Source organism: Oratosquilla oratoria, chromosome 11 (genome assembly GCF_046742065.1).
Source record: "Oratosquilla oratoria isolate Oo_2021 chromosome 11, ASM4674206v1, whole genome shotgun sequence".
NCBI classification, from domain to species: Eukaryota; Metazoa; Arthropoda; class Malacostraca; order Stomatopoda; family Squillidae; genus Oratosquilla; species Oratosquilla oratoria.
Window position 1 is genome coordinate 44,804,347 of NC_134787.1, and position 23,329 is coordinate 44,827,675.

Sequence of the window (23,329 nt, forward strand, 5' to 3'; positions counted from 1 at the left end):
TGGCTTATAATTAAAGTGCATTGTGGTTGTATCTCTAATCACTGGGACCCATTCAGTGTTGTATATATATATATTCATATATACATATGTATGTATGTACAAACACACACATACACGTGTACAATTGGCTCCCAGACTGGACACGACCTAACCAAAAAGTTTGATCAAACACAAACCGTTGTCTTCCCTGTGTGAACCGACAAGATGACGAGCTAATGCGGATCCGAATCATGGCTTTATCCTGCCTCAACCCCTCAAATGCCTCGACTACATTATCCAGGGCTTCAGGGTCGTGGGATGAATCCGATTTAAACTATCACATGACGGTTATACTCAGTTGGTGAGAGGGTCAGCCTAATGGATGTCAAAATTACATTAAAACTGTTGCAAAACCTATGGAATGAAACAAGCCTTCTCGGTTTCTATGTACCCTCATCAACAACGTACAGTTTCCTGAACACAAATTGTCATCCTACGAGAATTAGCTTCTTCACTTTAATGATGCAATTATATTTTGTTCTGACTCACACCGGACTATTCTATTCAGCTCGGGGGTACGACCTCGTGCTGAAAAGGGAATCAATGTAACAACTGGCACTGCCCAGTGCTACACACAGGTAGTCCTGGAGGGGTTAATCCCTTCTGTGCCTAGTGGCACTTTTACTGTCGATCCACAGGTAGTAAACGGGCTGAAACACTATCCTCCTTACGTACTGAGTGTCACTTTCATTGGTTCTATTGCCAGGCTATTCTAACCATTTTCTGGGTTTTCCTCCGACGTGTAGGAGTTGTCTGATGTCATAACATCCAACCTCTCCCACGTGGGATACCCGCATCCGTTCTTCCACGCCACTCTGCGCCGTGCCACCAACTGTCAACTCACCCACCCCACGCAGAGTCAAAATCCCCAATCTCCCGATAACGACGTCAAATCAAAGCAAGAACCTACAATTACGTCACGATAAGGCCAACTGCATCAAGCTTCCACCCCCACCCAGCCCCTATGGCTAAGCTCATTATTCAGGTTCAACAGAATTAACATCACGCTGAGATTTTTTTTTATGATCAACCAGCCAACTTTACGTGATCTGCGAGCTCATCTCCAGCAGGCAGTTGCTCGCTTCTGTCTTCATTCAAGAACGTCAGCCAGTAATTTGCTGATTATATAACCAGTCCCAAAAGTCAACTTCAACAGCCAGCCACTGACACGTAAGCCATCACAGTGACTGCAATTGTGGGAGACCTGCCGCCCCCGTCAAAGCATATTTCGAACTGAAATGGTCATATGGACGGGGGGGGGGACTGGGGGTAATCTTTCTCCAGTGTCGACAACTGTTACGTTTTACGTAAGAGTTTTCCGATTAGGCAGTTCACTTCGTCCAAGCACGGACTCCTACGTGCTTCACTCAAAAACCAGTCCTCCCGGGGTACCTCCGTCTTATCACTCCCCTCCCCTCCAACCCCCCTACCCCCGTCGTCGGCCCACTGGGTACGCAGAGCAAACTCATCCACAAGTGGAATGCCATGATGCACTTTCCCCATTCCATCCACCAAGTTCATCCTCCTGAACTTCTGGGGAGAACTGGCCTGAAGCAGGTGAGGGTGGGGATGGGGGAGCGTCTCACCTGCAACAGAAACCACAGGTCCCCGCAGATACGTGCATGCATACCGTCGTCCGGCCCTGGTTGGCCGATTACGTAAAACTTAAAACGCACACTCGACACTCAAGAGATTTCGCTTCTACACTCGACCTCCCGCCTTCTACATTTTCCTAGTTCTTGGTTTGAACAAATGTCACACTCATCAAGTCAGCAAAGAACACCTGTATGCACACACTGTACACTATTATCAACTTTATTTCAGTCCATTACAAATTTTACCTTTCACTCCGTCATTAATATTCAAAACAGGACGGGGCATTCAGGCCACGTCTGGGTCAGTCCAATTCGGCCTGGCTGCAATTATGCGAGGGAATATCTACCCTTGGTTCAACCAGTAGAAGCCGCTTGAAGGGCTTGGCAGCAGCCCAGTGAGGACTTTGTGACATGTCCCTCCCCTTCCCCCCTACTGTTTGTCATGCACGCTACTACTACCTCCACCACCACCAGCAGCAGCAACATTTCCAACCTACATTTCCTACTTGTCATAAAGTTCATCCACATATTTCATCCTCGCTTTTACAAGGTCATGGTTCACACCTCCTTCAAGAATTACGTTCATGCAGGCCAGACAGTGCCAAACGAGGTGTGGATTAATAAAGTAGTAGGAAGTGACTACCGGAGTTTCGAGTTGGCGGGCGATACTGCGCAAGTCACAAGGGGGGACCGAAACACAAGTCGCGCACTCTCCAGTCATTCGCTTCCGTCGTGTACGAGTATGCGACACGAAAATAAATACACGTCGTGTTTTCAATCCTATGGACAATTTTACACAGGAATCGAACCATGCCGGTACACTAAACGTCAAGACACACTGAAATTCTGTAGTATGGGTACCCACCAGCAAACCCTAGATCTTCGTCAACCGCGCTCTCAAAATACGTACTTAGTTTCTTTACTTCATGCAACTAATATATCCATTGCAATAATAAATTGTTCGGGGCAAACCAAGTCTTACGTCTGTCTTACGGCCAGAAATTGACCAAGACAAGAGTTTCGTGTATCCCCACTGATATGTTAAGGCAAGACTGGACTTCCATGAGCAATGGCTGTACAACTTGTTTCATTCTCTCAGACTCGCCAATCAGAAACCGCCGCTGCTGTGACGTCACTATATTTGATGACGTCTAAGTGACGATGAAGCAAGAGGCGGAGTCAGCTGCGATGTCGACAGAGGTTCCAGATCTAGCCTGTTCAATTTTCCTAGCTTACACCTCTAAATGTTCTAAGGTATTATCTCCCCATCTTGAGAAGACAACACTCGCACAGCTGTTTTGAACTTTGCGAGTTTATAAATGCCATTAAGAAGAAATCCTTTTGGAAAGAAGAACGTTAACTGTGCGTGCTTCACCGTCACCCACTCTTGCAGTGAAGGGTATCTGTTGCTGTGTGCGTACGTTTGTGCGTTGACGAATGTTGCTGTATTACATATTAAAATTGCAAGCCATAATTTTCTACATCTTTTGTGGTTGAGCTTTTGCTGTCCTTTAAATAAAGTTGGAAATGTAACTTAAAGCGATAGATGCATCTGTTGCTTCTGTCCTGACACCCCTCCTTGGTTTACAGACGACGATCTTCTCTTTTGTTGATACAACTCCTTAAGCCCAACTGATGAACCCTTCTCCTCCAGCTGATAAACCACCTTTGTCCTAATCATAAAGTGCCCTTGTTACCCTGATGAAGCTGCCCTTATTCTGCAGCAGGTGGAGATCCTTCCCCGTCAGACTGTAGCCCCTACTTCCTGTCCATTCTTTTGTAGCGAGACCCCATTTTCTCTATCTACGCAGATGTTGCTCCGTTTTCCTTTCATCTGTCTACTTTACTCTCTCTTTTTTGTTGACGAGGCCTCTCCACTCCGACCCCCTCCCTCCCTCCACACACACACACACACACACACTGTTCGACGGGGCAGTTCTCAACCACTCCTCCGGTGTCCGAGTTCGAATCCCGCCCAGGGCTGAAATAATTCCAGTATCGCTGCACTGCGAGCCGTTATTCCAACTCACGTGGGCGGGGAGTTGTATATGTGTGTGTGTGTAAAGTCACAGCATTACCCACAGATCGATCACATATGAACTTAGATCTCTCATCCGGGAGGGTAATAGCTGTAGACCATAAGTCCAACACGTGATCCAAGACCATGGAGAATTACACACGCAAACACACCCTCCTCGTCGTTCTGTCGATGACGCTCATTTCTCAATTAGTTGAGGCCCGCCCCTTCCTCCTTTAGTTTTCTTAACAAGACTCACTCGTTCATTCTCTTTGTCGGTGAAATCTGTTCCCCTTTTCTTCTTAGCCCCTTTCCCCTCCCTGTCAATGAAACCCTTTCATGCAGACTCCTGACCATGCCTTTACGTGAAGCAGGCGACTGACTCAATTACCTGAAGGAGGCATGGACGCAACAGCCACAGGGACTGTTTGGTAACAGTCATGAGTTGCAGTGGGAAAAACGGTTAATGAAAATAACGAACTTTTGTCGTGCGAGATCTTTAGGACGCGTCCCAAGCCGCGACGACACTGTGCCGCGCAGGATTAAAGGGGATGCCAGAACTCCCGTGGCATGGGTGTCGTCGATGTAGGCCCTCTTGTGATGAGGTATTACACACACACACACACACACACACACACACACACACACACACACACACACACACACACACACACACACACACACACACACACATATATATATATATATATATATATATATATATACAATTATATGCAATAATTGCAAACACACCCTCATGAACTCTTTCAGTGGCATCCTAGTCCCAGTATATATTGCACCCATTCATCAAGCAACCATTCTACTCGTCTCCCACGCCCCAACTTCTGACCTTTCTCTTGCTTCATGTATATCTGTTACTTTCCTCTGTTCGGCACCATTGTTTCCTCCACCTTCTTCCTTTGCACTCCAAGCACTCTCGCACATTATCCTACCACCCAGGTCTCGGTCTTCCTGGTCCTCTCTTTGCATCCACTTTTGGATTATGAAACCTCTGCCATCCTGATTTCTTTATATGCTCGTGATACCTCAGCAGATCCCTGTCTATATTCTCCACAAAACCACAATGTTATCCCACATTTTCCTAATTTCCGTTTTTGTTTTCTTTTCAAATTTTCCTCATAGCATCTCCAATTCATAGACCGTCCAATTCCTTCGACACTATGCCACCCCGGACGGCATCCTAGAGCATCTTCAATTTACTTAAATGTAGAGTAATTCTACATTTTCTAACATACCAGTTCTTTCCATTCCCTGCCTTTTTCTTGCATTCATTAGAATGTTTACAATGACCTGATTCGTATTTCCATGTACACCTCGAGATATCTGAATCCTTCTCTACCTTTCGGGTGAATGTTAAGGCAACTTTTCTAGGATTACTAAGAACACTTACGACAACTAGGAACACTTTTCTTTCCTCTTTATACCCCTGCTCTTGTTCACACTGACTCCTCTACCGTACATGCAGCTTTCCAAAACTATCGATCTATCCTTGTTGTGTTTCTCAATCCTACCATTACAACCCCCTTCCCCCCACCCCAGAGCAGGTTAGTACATCGCTACTTGCAGGGTAGGTCGAGATAACGTCAATTCGAACCCTGCCACTAGCGAGTTGATCCAAGGTCATGGTTCATTAGATTCCACGATACAAAGCCCTCTGTAAGAGTTAACGTCCTAGCCTCCTGATAGGGGGAATTTGGGACGATACACCGAATCGTATTATCAGTAACCCCACCTGTGGAACAAGTTCCTCATTTTCCCTCTTTCCACCTTTCCGTTCTAACCTGTTTGCCTATCCTTTGACTTTACCCACAGACATGATAAATAACCACGGAGACATCACACAGCCAGTTTAAGCCAGACATCTTGTCAAAACACCCTAAAACAAACTTTGTTTCCATTATACAATCTATCCACATCCTCCAGTATCCTTTCATTTCAATCTCACAAAAATTATATATATATATATATATATATATATATATATATATATACATATATATATATATATATATATATATATATATATATATATATATATATATATATATATATATATATATATATATGGCCAAAATCCATCTAACCTATCACAGGCCTTTTCTAGAGCCCTGAAAACCACATATCTCTATCCGCTCTCCTAGCTGAGCGTTTCAATGATCTGCTTTAAGGAGAATACCTGATCCACTAAGCCCCTTTCATTTCTACATTTTTCTCTGTCTTCTACACTGTTTTACCAACATTCTCCCGCGCATTTCTCTTGTAAAACTTATATATATATATATATACATATATATATATATATATATATATATATGTATATATATATATATATATATATACCTGTATATATATATATATATATATATATATATATATATATATATATATATATATATATATTGAAGACTTTGCACACATTTATCCAAACTACCTCCATTCTGTAACATTTCCCCAGTAAGCCCGCCCACTGCCGGTGTCTTTCCCCTTTTCATCATATTTTCAGCTTTCTTTAACATTCTTTATTTCTAAGGCTCGCTAAACATGTATCGACTTTTCGCCGTGCGCCGATCACGACACGACGTCGTGCTCTCAAATATCTATGGATGTCTATGGATATTTTCACACGCGGTCGTGGTCGTGACGTGTGGAAGCGTCCATAGACACGCATGGATATTTGAGAGCACGACGTCGTGTCGTGGGCGGCGCACGGCGAAAAGTCGATACGTGTGAGACGATCCTAACTCCAGCTTTCCAATTACCTCTGCTTTCATTCCTCTCGCTTCCTTACTAGTACAGCTCCAATGCTCTTCACGCCACATCAGTTTAATCTGAGTTTAAAATCGCCCCTCCACGTTGACATCACTGCTTTAATCTGTGCTGCAACTACTTTCCCTATTTCTCACTTCCATTTCAATCTCTTCTTTCACATTCCTCATTCTGTTTACATGGAGCCTGTATTTGTTCTCTATTCTAAACCTGGTCTACCCTCTTCACTTCCAAAAGGTGCAGCCCTGAGGGCTGATACTCTGTCTCCGGACTGGGCCCAAGATCTCCCTCTTTCAATTTCACATGTACTTTTTACACCTTTTTATACATGGAGAGCTGACAACCGGGGGCTGCTGCCCTATTAGGTCTAGTCAGCAGTGGCATAGAAACAGTACCAGATCAATACAACATGCAAAACTACCCAAAGTTTCTTTTCCTAGGGATCTGTGGAAGAGCTGAGGGTTTTCCACCTCCTGTAACTTGAGGCAACATTTACTAATATCACTAATATCATTATCACATTTCTTCTATAATGTACCAGCTTATCATTATTCCACACACATTTGGAAAATAGTTCTCCAAATCTCACTGCAAACATACAGACTAAAACATGTGTATTTGCAAACCATAAAACTGATATCAAATGTAAGGAACAAATCATACGAGAACCGCTTAAAGCATATGAACGTATTTTCCCCCCAAAAGGGGAGACTCAGAAGATAGCTGATACACGTTTCCTGGATTTGAAAGTGAATTAATAACGGTTTAAATAGTCTCACACTATATGTCGTGCTCCTTGATTTCGAATATATATAAATAAGTAGGTGGTAGCTGTAGCTACTGTAAAATGGTTATCACAAGGAACACGAACAAGCGTATCTTATAACACAACATTGATGGTGGAATGAGACTAATGTTTCCTAAATATGTGACTTTTATTATTGTATTATTATTTTAGATTCAAATTAGAAATTGAATGTCTGTGTGGGTGTGCGGGTGTGAGAGGCTGGACTAAAAGATTTAATCGGTACGGACCTTAAATAGACATCCTGGTTGTAGTTCCAACTGTGACCGCTAATCGTTGAACGTACTCACTTTAAACTAAATAATTTTGTATATCAGAGCAGACTGAAATTTACTCTGTTTCAGGCTAGGAGGAAACCTCTGGATGTTATAGGCTCCCACAACCAATTATGATTGAACCTAAATCCTTCTGCATACTACAAATGGCCAATGGGAACACATGCCTTTTCGTAAACATCTTATCACGTGTCCATTAAAGAAATGCAACTTCAGCAAGGCAGCATATGGCTCGAGAAGGGCCCAGCGTGCGATGCGTCATGCCGAGCGCGCGATGCGATAACGAAAACTAGTATCGACTAGTATCACTGTCTAGTATCAGTTAGCATCAACGAGTGATGATGGTGGTGTCATCAAACCAATCACCACATATACACTAACCAGATGAGGAATAATGACCTCAAGGGCATAACCTAAAATTAAGTAATCCGGTTTAATATCGCGAATTTCCTCTACCAGAAGGCTAGAACGGTGCCCCATAAATAGGATTTTGTAGCGTGGAATTTAAGGAACTATATCCTTGGTCCAACTCGCTGGTGGCATTTTACGAATTGCCGTCACCCCAAATTCCGCCGTAAATAGCGACGCTCTAACGCCCTCGACCAGAAAACATTAAATAGAAATAATTTAATTTCAGCGTGGTGCATGAATGACAAACTTCTCGACGATGCGATTGAACGTACAGGAATACATTTTCCTCTTAAAATTCACTTGGATGAACGATTAAGCAAACTGCTAATGTCTGTCTCACTTAACCTCTCTCACTGTCTTCCCTGTTAGGCAGAACCTGTCGGGAAATAATCCTCTGGAATTTCCTTCATGTCAATCATCTGTTTTGTTTATTTGTTTTATTCTGCTGTTTATTTGTTTTGTTCTGCTGTTAGTGTGTTTGTTTACTTTTTTGTTTGTGTCCCACGTCATTTTGGATCGAAACTCTCCTGTTGGTAGGCTTTACCATCGTACTTCACAATCTCTGGTTTATATTAACTTCTTCGACATTTATTCGTCCTGATCAATGCTCGCTTTTGTAAATTTCTTCTGCTGTTACTTGTTAGTTACAACTTTTATTCCCAATCTTCCACATCTCTCAGTTTTCTTTTTGTCCATCGTATTCCTCGATCACGTACCTCTTCCGTGCTCTTAAAAGCTTCTCCCCTGAATTCTTCTCAATCTTGTTCTTTTGCCTTTGGCATCTTCAAATTCTCCTCAGTTTTTGGCTTAATCTTTACATCAACATCCTCGCCATCTCTCTCGTCTTTATAATGTTCTTCGCTTCATCCCTTGGTCACCCGTCGTATTGCAGCTTCGAAACCCTATTTCTTAATCTTCTAACAGTTAATAATCATGCGTTCAGCCCTTCACTGCAATCGTTTCTAGCATTTATCTTTCAGCCTTCTGTTTATTTGCACAGTATTACTCTCGAGCTTCCGGGTTTTTTTCTTTGTGCACACGTGTGAGTGTCGATTAACTTTTTTTTTTCAAACTATTTCCCACTCTCTCTACACACATTTGCAACATCAGCTCCCAGTAATCATTCAATCCACCACCTGCTCCAAAATTGCTTCCCATACTATTCTCATATCTATGGCTCCCATCACCTCTGTATTTGTTCCCTCATTTATATTTCTTAGCACATTTGAAGCTAAAACTCGCCCTTTCTTCGCTCAGTATGTCCATGTATACTATCGTGAATACTTCTTATCCCTTAATTTCCACATTCATCGACAGCAATCCATAAGCTATTGCGTTATAATTTTAGATGATTTATGGCATTATCCCACCTTTCCACGAATTTACTCTTTTCGCTCCGGCCCTCAACACGATCTAATCCATCTCCATTCATCCACTCCCACGAAGTGGATTTCTATTAGCCCGATGTTTGGGTTGCCTCCCCGTCTGGCGAGGGTTGTTGGGAACCAATGCGTCATAGCCCGCAGGGGGTCCCGGGAATCGAACTCACGACCACCTGCTCGCGAGTTCGACACGGTATCCACCGATATATTTCTTTTATCCTTATCCTTTGTTCCTAGCCCCTCTTTACCTTTCCTTCCTACAAGCCTTTTACAACTTATCACCAGTATATCCATTTTCCCCATAATACAGTATATATTCTTTATCCTTCGTCTTCTTTCATCAATATTGCAGACTGCACGTATTCACAAGTTCACTGACCAACTTGTAGTATCAATATCTGATAACAACTAGTGCCCAATAATTCCGGTTTTATTGATATTGCATTCAAATATAATGCTAATTACGTGTAAGGTTTACAACTTACGTGTATCAAATCGGAAGCTGTCGTTCACAGCATTCCCCCAACAAGTGAAATATTCTGGAGAAAAGAGGAATTTGCTTGCAAACCTATGTATGGTTTCTTCATGAAGGCAGCGGTTTTAAGATACCTGTAGAGTCTAATCTCGGATTAAAGTTCACTACTAACAGTGTGACTGCAGCAATAAATAAATAAATGAATAAATAAATAAATAGATAGATAAATAAATACCAGTAAATAAAGAGAACCAGCAACCCTCCTTCACTAAAATCAAATACTGGCACGATTGTAAGGCTCTCTTGAAGTAGAAAATTTTATAATACGTTTCTTGGCAAAATTGGAAAATTAATTTGACGTTCTATTTACCATTTTGAGTAACTTCCTTCTCCTTATTTTTTCATAGGAGCTCCAGACTGGCCAACTCTGACCTGAAGAATCCCTTTTCTTCTTTCCTCTCATTCCCCCACCCTCTCTCTCTTAACGAAAAACCACATGCATTTACACCCACTGTCAGACAGAAAATAAAAAGAAATCGTACACACAAACACAACGTTCTGGAAGTGGCAGGTATGTAGAATCAGCAAGAATGCACTTGACATTGGATGGAAGAATGAAAGCACAGAATAACGGACGCAAGAGAGACGGGAGGTTCGTTGACAAGGATGTAGGTAGAAAGAAGACCTCACGTAGAGGAAAGATACGGGGAGGAGGAGAATAATATATAGTAGATTCAATGTAATCCCATAAATAGGAGCTGTGGGAAGGATTGGTGGCGTTGGCAATGAAATGCGAAGACTGTATGGAACAAAGAAGACGAGTAGAATGCTAAATTAACTCACACTACAATAGTGCAGCAAGAAGTGGGAGTAGGAAACATAGAGAGCAAAGCCTTTACAGGATGGTCTGGGCACTTGGAGAGGATGGAGGGGGTCTGGCTGGCAAAGCGTCAGTGAATGAAATGGATCCAGAGGAACACCTAAAGCCGGGTTCACACTTGTTGCATTTCCACGTATCGTATCATCTTTGCGTACCACCTAGTGATATGATACGGTGCAACAGGGTATTGTACCCACTTGTTGCGTATCCGTATGCAGCAGGCGGATACGCAACAAGTAGGTACAATACCTTGTTGCACCGTATCGTATCACTAGGTGGTACGCAAAGATGAAACGATACGTGGAAGTGCAACAAGTGTGGACCCGGCTTAACAGGGGTCAGAGTGTGAGTGCAAATGCACAGGCAGAGGAAAGGGGTCAGCAAAAATTATATACTAGAAAGGAGTCATGTGCAACGCTAACAGAATATGGAGAACCAAGAGGAAGGGAGTGTGCGTGCGTGCATGCATATGGTCAAATGCACATCAACATCAGCTGAGAGCATACACTGGAGGCACGTCGCTTCGCTCACACGCCTTCGCCAATCACAATGCATACCCTTTGTTTCCTCTATCTAGGGTTCTCTCGTACGGAGACAACCCTGTGGAAATAAATAGTGAAACGTGCCACTTGTCCATATAGCCAAGTCTCACGGAACAGTCTCTGGTTTGATACATAGTTATTCCAGCGATATTTCATGATTCTCCAAAGAGACGTGATACCAAAGAAGCCGAGACGCCTTTTCAAGTCAGTATTTAGTGTCCAAGTCTTACAGCTGTACTGCACTTGATTTAAAGATTCGTATTTTGATCCTCCTGCATAAATATCGGCAGCGCCATATACTCCACCTGAGCGGCCCCATAACAGCACGGTCAATGACAATCCTTTGAAGAACTTTCTGGGAGGACCTATCACTTCTGCACGACACCACTAAGGAAAATGAACTTTTCCAAGACCCCAGTGTTCTCGCCACATGCATGGACAGACTGAACTCTGTCATCCAGTGAGTCCCCAAATGCCTGGACCTTGGCCTTGGTCCAAGAGACCTGGAGTCCAAGCGGACTGCCTCCCTGTAATGCAGTGATTCGAAGTCTTCATGCTCTAATGCAGTGGTTATTAACCCTCTGTTCCATGTACCCCCGTGCTTATGAATTGCTGTTCATTAGCAACCTGGAGATCACTTCAACACTGAATAGAATCAGTAGGCATTCACTGAAACCACTAATTTTTTTAGTGTGTTGCTCCACTTTTGAAAGTCTGTGGTTCCATAGGAGTTTATGAACCCCCAGGTTGAGAGCCACTGCTTTAATGACTCCACAAGATGACTGATCGACAACTCTGTCCATGCAGGTGTTGAAAAGTGTGGGGGCGAGGACACACCATTGCCTCACTCCTGAATTACCAGGAAAGAACCCTGACATATCACCTCAAAAATTGACAGCACTCTCTGCCATAGTCTAAGCGAGATATCAAGTTAATAGCCCTCGCAGGAATCCCACGAATCTGCAAAAGATCCCAGAGCACCCAACGAAGAACTGAATCAAACATCTTTTTGAGATCGATATAGACTGCCAGAAACCCCTGCTGAAATTCAGTTAGTGCTCCACAAAAATACGAGGCGCTAGGATCCGATCAGTTGTTGACTTATCGGGGGTGAGCCTAGACTACTCAGGCCTCTGAAACTTTAGCAGGTGTGAATGAACCCGTGTCAGCAACAGATGGGTGAGCACCTTGCCTGGCACTCTGAGCGATGTAATATCGCGATAGTTGTTGCAGTGCAGCCATTTCTTTTCCCCTTACAAATGGAGACGACAAAATAAAATCTCCAGTTGCAGGGAGTGGCACTCGACTGCCAAACAGCAGACACCACGGCATGCAACCCACGGATCATATCATCACCTCCGGCATTCAGGAATTCCACAGTGATGATGCAGATGTCAGTCGCATTTCCCCTCTTCAACTTATATCTTTTTTCTTTACCTCTATAAAGGGGGTGGAGTTTCAACTGTCAGTGGATTGGGATCCAACACCTGAACATTAGCAAGGGGAATCTGGCAGCTCATGAGTAACTCCTCAAAGTACTCTGAAAAGGGACTACACCCCTCTACACCTGCCACTAGCTGTCCATAATCTGTTCGGACTGTGTTCCCGTATCACAGATTTGGAGCGGAGTTAATTCAGGGCTCGTTAAGCAGACTTGAGGTAATTTGCATTAAAACGGCCTTCGACACCCTCATCATAGCTCTAGTCCGCCGTTTCTGGATCCTGTATTGGTCCAGGTTCCCACCTATTCTGGCATCACGACCCACTTCAATACCCTCCAGTGTCTCGCGCGACGGAACACCGCTCCTCGACTCTGGGCGCCCTCCAATGCACTCCTCGGCAGCTTTCGGATTTTCACGTTTGAATGTGTCGTCCCGCATTTCTTCAGGATCCTCATATTGTCGAGAATTTCGAACCTTTTATACATAGTCTAAGATTCACCCTCAAACACCTCCACCCACCACCGAGCCCAACGAGGGGAGGCTAAGATATGGACATACAATACATCTTAATCCAACAGTCTCAAGGATCGTGGGAGAGTTTACATACCCACTACCTTGGCACTTGGAGGAGACAGTAGCGGAATGTGCGGAGTCGGCCCAGACGGTAGCTGCTAGTCTTAGGGCATGCCTAACTCCAAGGTTCAAGTCAGGCAGCCTAGCCGATTTACCTCTCCGAACCAGGAAAAGCCTCCCATCCTGTAGAGCAGGGGTCACCAAACTACGGCCCGCGGGCCTGATCCGGCCCGCGACGTCAGTTCATCCGGCCCGCCGACGGTACTTGAATTTGCTTGATAAAACGTATGGAACACGAAACTTTGTGATATAATTTAAATCTAAATATTATGTTTAGAATACTAGGATATCTTCACGCGTGCGGAGACCTCCTGACTGCTATGTGCTTTAAATTTACTGTTGTGAATTTTAAATTATTGTATCTAGATTTTCTTGTTTATTGTAATGTTTGTGCATGTGCACGCTATATCTGATGTAACTATCTTTTTGCTAACGTCGCTTCTTTGATAACTTTTTAGTAAAAAAAACATGTTGGTTGTTTTTGTTTTTTTGTGCATTGCACGCCACTCACCCATGATTAACATGGAATGCTAAACTTAGTTTTTCGTCTTTTTTTCCCAGAGCTTTCGTTCTGGCTTGAAAGTATTGAACAGAATGATTGTGCGGCCCGCGCTTGTCATTCTTTCAGTTATCCGGCCAGCAGTGAAAAAAGTTTGGTGACCCCTGCTGTAGAGGATAAAAAATGCGTGATGCTAGTCTCAGGGGGGCACCTCAATGCAACCAGAGCACTAGGATATCAATGAGCCTCTAGGACTCCCGTCTCCAGGCCGTGCTGGGTTGCTACGCACAGCAAACACAAAGGTTAACTACACATGGGTTAGCTCAATGGCCAGTGACAAAAAAAAAAAAAAAAAAAAAATCACTATAACCTTTCCTTTCGTTTTTTTTTTTTTTTTTTTTTTTTTTTTTTTGTGTGTGTGTGTGTGTGTGTGTGTGTCTGAATGGTCAACACACCTTCCTCACTAACGGGCGGGGTGACCACTGACCAGTGGGTGAACCAGTTCAATCGCCGACATCCCAGTTAATCGGCAGGTAATGTGTATATGGTGTACACAATAATATTATGTATACGGTGCCTATTTGCATCTTCATTCACATAAATGCATGTCTGAGGTATCGGTGAACAAAGAACTGGATGAGGAATAGGTGAAAGGGAACAGCAGCACTGTTTCTGGTAAAGTCTGCAATGTATGCGGCGAGGAGATAAGTCCCTGCATATATAGGCACAAACACGGGTGCACTTGTTTATACAATCACCATGTCTGTCAACTTATAACGGGGAAATATAGCAGCCGCTCAACACCGCGATTTATTTTTGTCTTATTAATCCCTTCCCTCCAAGGGTGGTCCATCTCTCAGCTGATTTAAATCGCCTGGTTCCGGCCACAGCAAATGTGTAGATGACGTCATCTGCTCGAATGGGTTTAAATTCAGGTCAGATGACAGGGCTTTTAATGGCGACCTTATCATACACAGACACACACACACACACACACACACACACACACACACACACACACACACACACACACATATATATATATATATATATATATATATATATGTGTATATATATATGTATATATATATGTAGATATATGTACACACACGCGCGCACACACACACACACACACACACACACATATATATATATATATATATATATATATATATATATGTACACATACACACACAAACACAAACACACACACACACACACACATACACACACGACGAGCTGAATCAGTTGGAAGCCACGACCAGAACAGGCCCCGTGCGGCTTCTTAAGGCTGTCGACACCGCTCCTCCTCCTCCTCCTCCAATCCGAGTCCCGACAGGAGCATTGCACGATAAATTATCTCCCCCGCCAATCATGACTACATTCCCGCCGCTGCCGATAACACACATGTTTATATTCGCTATTGAGGTTTTCGTTGTCGGGGCAGCGCGAAAAACGGAACGTAACCGTTCCGGTCCTGAATCCATTCATGAGGAACTGGAGGTGAAAATCCCCTCGAGGTGGGGGGAGGGGAGAGGGAAGGGAAGGGTGGACGGGGGAGGGGGGGGGAGGCGATAAAGGCGGCCCTATCTCGAGAGATAAAGGGAGGGGGGGAGGGGAGGGTGGAATCGCCCACTCCCCACTGTTGGACACATACTTGGCTTCGTGGCCAAGGCGGAAAGGTTACGAGGTACTTAGGAAAGAGAGACAGGGAGAGGGAAGGCGGGCTGGGGGAGAGGGGGCAATGGGAAAAGGGTGAGGGGGAGAGGAAGGGGAGGGGAGAAAGAAAGGGGAAGAGAGGGAGGAGGAGGTTAAGGAAAGGACAGAGATTGAGGGGGAGAGGGAGGCGATGGGAAAGGAAATGAGAGAGAGGGAGGAGAAATGAGGGAGAATGTGAGAGAGGGAGGGTGAAGGGAACAGATGAGTGGGGAAGGAGAGGGGAAGGGGAAAGAGAGAGGAAGGGGGGGAGAGAGGAAGGGGAGAAAGGGGGAGAGGAGAGAGGAGAAGGGGAAAAGAGAGAGAGGAAGGGGAAATGAGAGAGAGGGAGGGGAAATGAGAGAGGGGGAGGGGGAGGTTTGAGAGAGTGAAAAGGGGAAGGAGAGAGGTGGAGGGGGAAGGAGAGAGAGGGAGAAGGAAAGAGAGAGAGGGAGAGGGAAAGAGAGAGAGAGAAAGAGAAAGAAGGAGAGAGAGAGAGAGAGAGAGAGAGAGAGAGAGAGAGAGAGAGAGAGATGTGTATTATAATAGTACTCATCAACGGGAAGTTGCACATCGGCAGAGATCTTGCATCAGGAGGGTGACGGAAGAGGGGGAGTTGAGGATGATGTACCAGGAATGAGGGTGTAGAGTAGGAGTGAAGTAGGAGGAGGAAGAAGAGGGATAGAAGCGCCCTATAGAGGGAATATAGATGTTTGACGAAGGGGTGGAGGAGGTGGGTGGAGGATAAGGTGGTCACCGTACAACGTATTATATTTTTTCCAAGAAACTGAAACTTGTATGGCACACAGAAACGAAAACGGTCCTCTCCCCTTCCTCCCTCCTCTCTCCAGAAACCAGTCTCGGTCAAAGACCGTTGTTAGGTTTGGACCTGAAGTATTCGCTAAGGTCAGTTCGGCGAGGCTCAGACGTGACGTGGACCCTCGTAAGCGTCAGTCTTCTGTAGCACTTCTTGGAAGAGTCAGCATGTTTCCAGAAAGAAATGCAACGTTGCTCAAAACATATAATCCTGTTCACACAAGATAGGTTTGGCACGGAGACAAGAGGTAATATGTCCTCCTGTCTGGAGAGCTTAGTGCACCTCATAAAGGACTGGATCCTCTTCACGTACGTTACAAAGGTTACGATCCTCTTCACCTACGTTATAAACAATTAAATCCTCTTGACCTATAAGACTGGATCCTCTTCATCTACGTCTCATGGATCGGTTATAAATAATATTGAGTTGAATGGTAACTCTACACCTCCCTTTCCGCAGTGGGTAGCATGCAATCCCTTTTCAAGTTACCGTATATGGCATGAATTAACGATTAACCCTTTCTTTTTCTATTTATTTATTCATTCATTTATCTATTTACTTATTTATCTATTTTTGCAGTTAGGCTATCTACTCATCCCCACCACCTTCACCACTCTGGTGAAAGAAGTGAACTAAGACGAGCCTCGGTAGCCTGTTTTGTAATCGAGCTCGACATAAAAAGTTTTATGTCAGGCAAACGTGCAGCGTATCCGCTGGTTTTCTTTTCGTTTTTGTGCATTTACCTAACTGCATTGTACACAAAAAGGAGCAACAACTCTTATGGAGTCCTGTTTCTGAGTCCATGCACTGTTCCAGCTTAGGTCATATCACTTTTTAAGCTATTCCAGGCGTCCATACATCTATATGGAAAACTACATTTCTCCACGTACTTTAAACATGTGTTTTTCCTGAATTTGTCCTCATGACCTCTTAAAGCCCTCTTATCTGTAATCAAGAGATTCCTTCTGTCAATGTAGTATAATTTATATCCCCTTTAGCGATATGAATAATGTAATCACGTCACCTCTTTCTCTTCTATCTTTCAACGTTGGCAAACATTAGTCTCTCCTCATATGACTCATCCACCAGGCTGAAAACCAGTTTGGATGGTGACCATTGTACTATCCTGACCATCCATATATGTTTGTTTGTTTGTGTGTGTGTGTGTGTGTGTGTGTGTGTGTGTGTGTGTGTGTGTGTGTGTGTGTGTGTGTGTGTGTGTGTGTGTGTGCGTGTATCCTCACGACAATGCATCGTGTGTGCCTGCTGGGTAAACAAGCCAATGTGTACACTACTTACATCAAGTGTGCACGCATGTGTGTATGCACGCACGTGTATGACCCAACAATCAATCTAGTTAAACACTTCGTCGACCACGATCGCCGTTCGTGACACAGCAGTCTTTAATCTCTCCCGATATATCCTATCAATACAGCGACGCTCAAGAAATGTTAAATTCTCATCAACGCCAAACCAAATGAACGCGTTTACAAGATTTTAAGAAGATAAAAACTGGAATGGTGATCAAACGATTCTCCAACCATTTAATGTTGACAAGAAAGAGTACAAATTAATAATGTGTGTAAATCATGTCCTGGGATACAAAAAGTAAACAAATTAATAAATAATATTAAATAAACAAGTATCCAGAAAGAGCCTGGGTAAAATAAGTAAATGGGTTAACGAATAAACAAATGAAGATAATTAGATACTAATAATGTTAATTAACAAAATACATACATAAAATGAAGAGTAACAAAAACACACACATGAAAAAATACACACATACACACACACACACACACACTATATATATATATTATATAGTGTATGTGTGTGTGTGCGTGTGTAATAAAGGATATAACGACCTCACACTTTGGTATTTCTTTTCCATGACCAAAATATAATCACGAAAAAAACAAACTAACTGATAACAAATATAACTAATAAAAAAGTGGCCCACCAACCTACCACTGAGTACGTATACCCTTTCTATAATGCGGTCCAATTCTCCTCCTACTAATTTCCGTGGTGCACCGACCCCCCGCCCCCTCTCCCAGTGTCCGCACCGAAGTTCGTGACCGTCGTCGCCAGGCAATTTTATTCAAATGTGTGTGTGTGAGAAAGGTACCCAACGTCCGATAATTCTAGGGTTCTGAGTGGCCATGTCGAACTGGGAGTGACTAGAGGGCCACATTAGTAACATATGTGTTGTCATGAAGGCCACACATAACAACTATTCACCATTACAATTAACTGAAGTCATTTGATAAAATCTATTGTAGAATATTCTTGTTTCTTAAACCTAGAAACATGCAATGTGCACACTAAAGGCTAAACAACGTTCATGAATACAAAGTAAGAAATAGATAAAAACAAAATAAATGGCAATATATAGTTTGCAGCAGTTTCAAATAAATTGTACAAGAATCACAATATTCTAAAACTGAAAATGTATTTGCTACTATCTAATCGTTTTTAGTATTTTGTCCTGGATTGTGATTCCTCTTTTTACTAACAATATCTGGTTTGTTTGGCTGAAATGTCCATGCAGTTTCTATTTTGATGAAAGATGACAAATGTTGATCAGTTAATCTTGTTCTCCGTGAAGTTTTGTTGGTTTCATGAAAGAAAACAACTGTTCACACACACGCAAGTAGAACCAAACATTGACATAATCTTTGTGGCTGAATTTCTGAAGTTTTCAAACTTTTCAGGAAGATATGAAAAGAAACCAGGTATTCCAACTTTAAAATATTTTGCTGCGAGTGTAAAATTACACTGCATTTCTGACAGTTCTATTTGCATGCTTTCCTCTGCCTTAGCAACATAGTGAAAATAGTGCAAACTGAATGTTCAAAAGATGAAAAACCATAACATATATTTTTGAAATTCCATTGACAACAATTCCTGGTGGCTGTCGTACTTAGTAAAGCTAAGTACAGACTCATTATTGATAGTGTTTTGCAGGAAAATTAACTAAATGTTCATTTGACAATTATGACTCCCCTAAACTTATTTTTGCAATGAAGCACTTGATGTCATCCTGCAACTATGTGATGAGTTTGTTTTTACCTTGTAATTTCTTATCAAGGTAAATTGATTACGCAGTAATATCCACAGAAAAAGCCAAATCTTGGGGCTAAAATTCATCTTACATTTCATCCGTGTTTTGACCTTTCATCTTCAAAAAACATCATTATTTCTTGTCTCAAAAAAAGAAATATAAAATAAGATATAATAAACAAGTAAGAAAAATTCATCACTTTGTGATATGACAGCTAGCGGACTTTAGTGTGGAACGTCGTGTCGGTGAACTTGTTGTTCATATATTTCAACAACTGCCTGAAATGACAGTGGTTGAGCGCGTGGCCTCTGACATAGTTCAATGTCTTTGTGATCAAGCTAAGCACATGGTCCAATTTTAAAATATTTGAGCGTAAATTTTGCTCATGATTAATACAGTGAAAATGTACAAATGATGAACCTGGATTCGAGTATTCTACTTTTGTTTGTAACATGGCAGCAACACCATTATGTCTGGTAACCCTATTCGCATCTCCGTCAATAGATAAGCATGTACGTTTATTCAGATCAAAACCAAAGTCATCCAGAACTCGCTCGACTTTCGCGAAGATGCCCTGGCTTGTTGTAGTGCCATCCACTGGTGTCAGTTCAATCAATTCTTCATAGATATTAAATTCACAAGCCCTGATGAAGACTTCCAGTGATGTCAACTGTCTCATCAATAGCAATAGAAATTGTTTTAAACCCTGGTGATGCAAACTTCAACTGTTGTTTCAAATCACCTGACATTTCATCAATCCATTCAGCAACAGTAGTTCTGGTTAACGACATATCTTTGAATAAGTGTGCTTTCTCTGGACATAAAATTTCAGATGTTTTGACAAGGCAGTGCTTTACGAAATTTCCTTCACTGTAAGATTTCCCACTCATAGCAATCCAATCACTCGGCTGAGTTCATAGCTTGCAGTAACGGAAGCGATATTCTTTCTCTGAATTTCAGAAAAAAAGGTTTGCTGCTGTCTCAATTAGCCTAAATTTCCCTGAGCTTTGAAACACGAATGAAGCCTTCATGTTCATCGAAAGATCTATGGTTTGTTTTCTAATGTCTTTTCAAGTTGTAGTCTTTTGGCGTGGCTGTACAGTTATTGCAAAATTTCCGTTCACTGTTGTGCAAAAATACTGTAACTCCCATTTTTCTTGAAATTATCGCTGTTAATATGTAACATATTGGATTATTCTCTGAAAATGTATATAATCTGTGAATATTATGAATATATTTGGTGGTAAGTTTAGCCTCCTATCCGAGAGTTGACACCTTGACGTGGTGGATAGGCTTGAGAATCTTAATGATTACAAAAGCTATGTCGATAGAGAGTAAATCTCTGCAGGGTCACCCATATCGAACAGGTTTTGTAAGAAAGATCAGACAAAGAGCAGCTCACAAACACACACTCGCAGGACCCACTGCTAACTGGCACGTCCCTGATGGCGAACAGGGAAAATTATAGAAATATTATAATACTATCTATAAAGGTATCACCACCCACAGCAGTTTATAGATATGCTTACTCTCAGCCTACTAATTTAGCATCTAATGATAATTACTGCTGAAAATTTCTAGATTAAGCGCATTATTTATTAACAATTAAAAAATGCAAACTAAAACAGCACTCACTTGTAAGTAAAACGAACAGGTAAAAAGCATTAATCTCAATTTTCAATGAAAGGAGTAGAAGCTATGCTCAGATACGTTTGTAAACGTCTACATATATATATATATATATATATATATATATATATATATATATATATATATATATATATATATACATACATATATATTTTTTCTAAATCTTTGCACTTGATAAATAATATTACTTTAATCTTACGAAGATAAAACGTGCCCACACCGTAGAAAACTTTGACGGGCCGTATGCCTAAATTTTCTGGAGTACCAAGTCAGCAATACCGACTAACCGCGCCGAGCGACAAAACCCGAGCCGAATATAACTTGTACGGAGGTCGTTTCTATTAGTATGGCAGAAGTACGTTCTTCCTAACTCCCCCTCGCCTCCCTCCTTCCCCAACTGCCCCTAGGAACACGGTTACCGGCAAGATGTAATAATTACGACGACGAAAAAACGCTGACGGACTAACAACGAGGGTCCGGCGTCGGTTGACGCTTTCCCTCCTTGGGATAGGTAAGGGGTTATCGATCTGGGGAAATGGGGGTCCCCCAAGGGGTCTATGACAAGAATTTAGGGTACCCATTACCTGCTATTACAAAATTATGCATTTCTATATATTGCAGTCTAGGGATGTAAATTTAGCATATCACAAAAAAAAAAATAATCTATCACATGTAAGATAATTATAATTGTCAATTTTGTAATCAAGCAGGGTTTCTCTTTATCAACATTTTACTATTATTATAATTATTATTATTATCATTATCATTATTATTATCATCATCATCATTATCATCATATCATCATCATCATCATCATCATCATTATTATTATTATTATCATTATTATTATTATTATTATTATTATTATTATCATTATTACTATTTTTTTAACTATTTTGGCGGGGTGGGATTTTGGAGAAAATTGAAAGCGGGTCACATCATTGTTGAAATTTCATGAAAGGGGGAATGTAATAAAAAAGGTCAAATTATCTAGCTTTGGTAAATAACGGAGCAGAAATTATCTGGTTTTGATAAGCAACGGAATAATAATGATCTTGTTTGGTAAATAACGGGCTGATATTATCTGCATCTGATAAATAACGGGAGAGAGACTATCTGCTTTGGTAAATAACGGGACTCAAATTGTGTGTTGGTAAATAACGAGACAGAAGTTACCCTGTTTGTCACATATCGGGACAGAAATAATCTGGTGTGGTAAAGAATGGGACTGAAACTATCGTCTTTGATTCTGAAGAGACTTGGGTTGTCCCACCTATACCATGAAATTCTACGTCTATACTTGTTGAGAATGCACCAGATTAAATTTCACTTCACGTAAAGTAACCACACTACATAGTATCTAATAAATCTTTTTTTACTTATTTATCTATATCCCAAAAGGCTTTTTTCTCTTTATAATGGAGGCAGCCAGCCACCCTCCACACATCACATGATATTTTGTTATCCCTTTTATCTTAGCTTCTTGTAGAGAAAAGGCCATCCCTTCACCCCGCCCATTCCCTGGGTCAGAAGCAATGCAGCAAGGCACAACACACCCATAAAAATAAGAACATAGGAATGAAGGAGACTGCAAGAGACCATAAGGCCTAAACTAGGCAGTTCCATGTCCATTACCACCTGTCATCTCCATCCATAAAGTTGTCTAACTTTTTCTTGAAACAACCGATAGTTTCAGCGCTCACTACATGGTTACTAAGTCTATTAGTAAACCAGTTCTTGCCTATTTTCTTGCAAAAATAAACAAATAAATAAACAAGTAATAATTGTTGACTCGAGTTCCCCTGATTAAAAACCCGCAGCCCCACAGCAGCGACAACGGCTCTTGGGCCGACCTTTAGATCTCTCTAAACATTGGAGTGTTGTCGGTGTTGTGTTCGTGTGCGACTGTCTCTATGCCATCTGCTGAAAGTAGTAGTAGGAGTGCAGGTGAGCAGTCACCGGTTGTCAAATCTCCATATGTAAACAGATGGAAGAAGTACAGTTTAGATTTATATATATATAAAAAGCGCACCTCTCCGAGGACCAAGTATCAGCCAGTCGGGACTGCGGCACCAGATGAAGGGGAGAAGATTGATGTGTTTAGCGAGTAGATAATGAATTCTCTCTGCTCCCACAAAGGAAATTACAATTCTAAAAAAAAAAAAAAAAAAAAAAAAAAAAAAAAAAAAAAAAAAAAAAAAAAAAAAAAAAAAAAAAAAAAAAAAAAAAACACGGCAACACTTGGGACAGTTAACCACAATTTCTAATCGTCTTGAATTTCATTTCCAAGAGAAACTATCTCAGCTAAGATGAATATA

General features: G+C 41.9%; 1 protein-coding gene across 15 annotated transcripts in view; it reads right to left on the reverse strand.

Moving 5' to 3' along the window:
• Window positions 1-23,329, reverse strand: part of LOC143029778 (histone deacetylase 9-like) — a 454,521-nt gene that overhangs the window by 381,857 nt on the left and 49,335 nt on the right. For 12 of the 15 annotated variants that reach the window (XM_076192718.1, XM_076192716.1, XM_076192713.1 and 9 more), the window contains exon 1: window positions 2,500-2,685. The exons of 1 other annotated variant lie outside the window; for it this stretch is intronic. The gene's annotated coding sequence lies outside the window, so the exon portion shown is untranslated. Of the gene's footprint in view, window positions 1-2,499; window positions 2,688-23,329 lie in introns of those variants that run through there. 2 more of the 15 variants (XM_076192709.1, XM_076192710.1) reach the window with 2 other exon arrangements.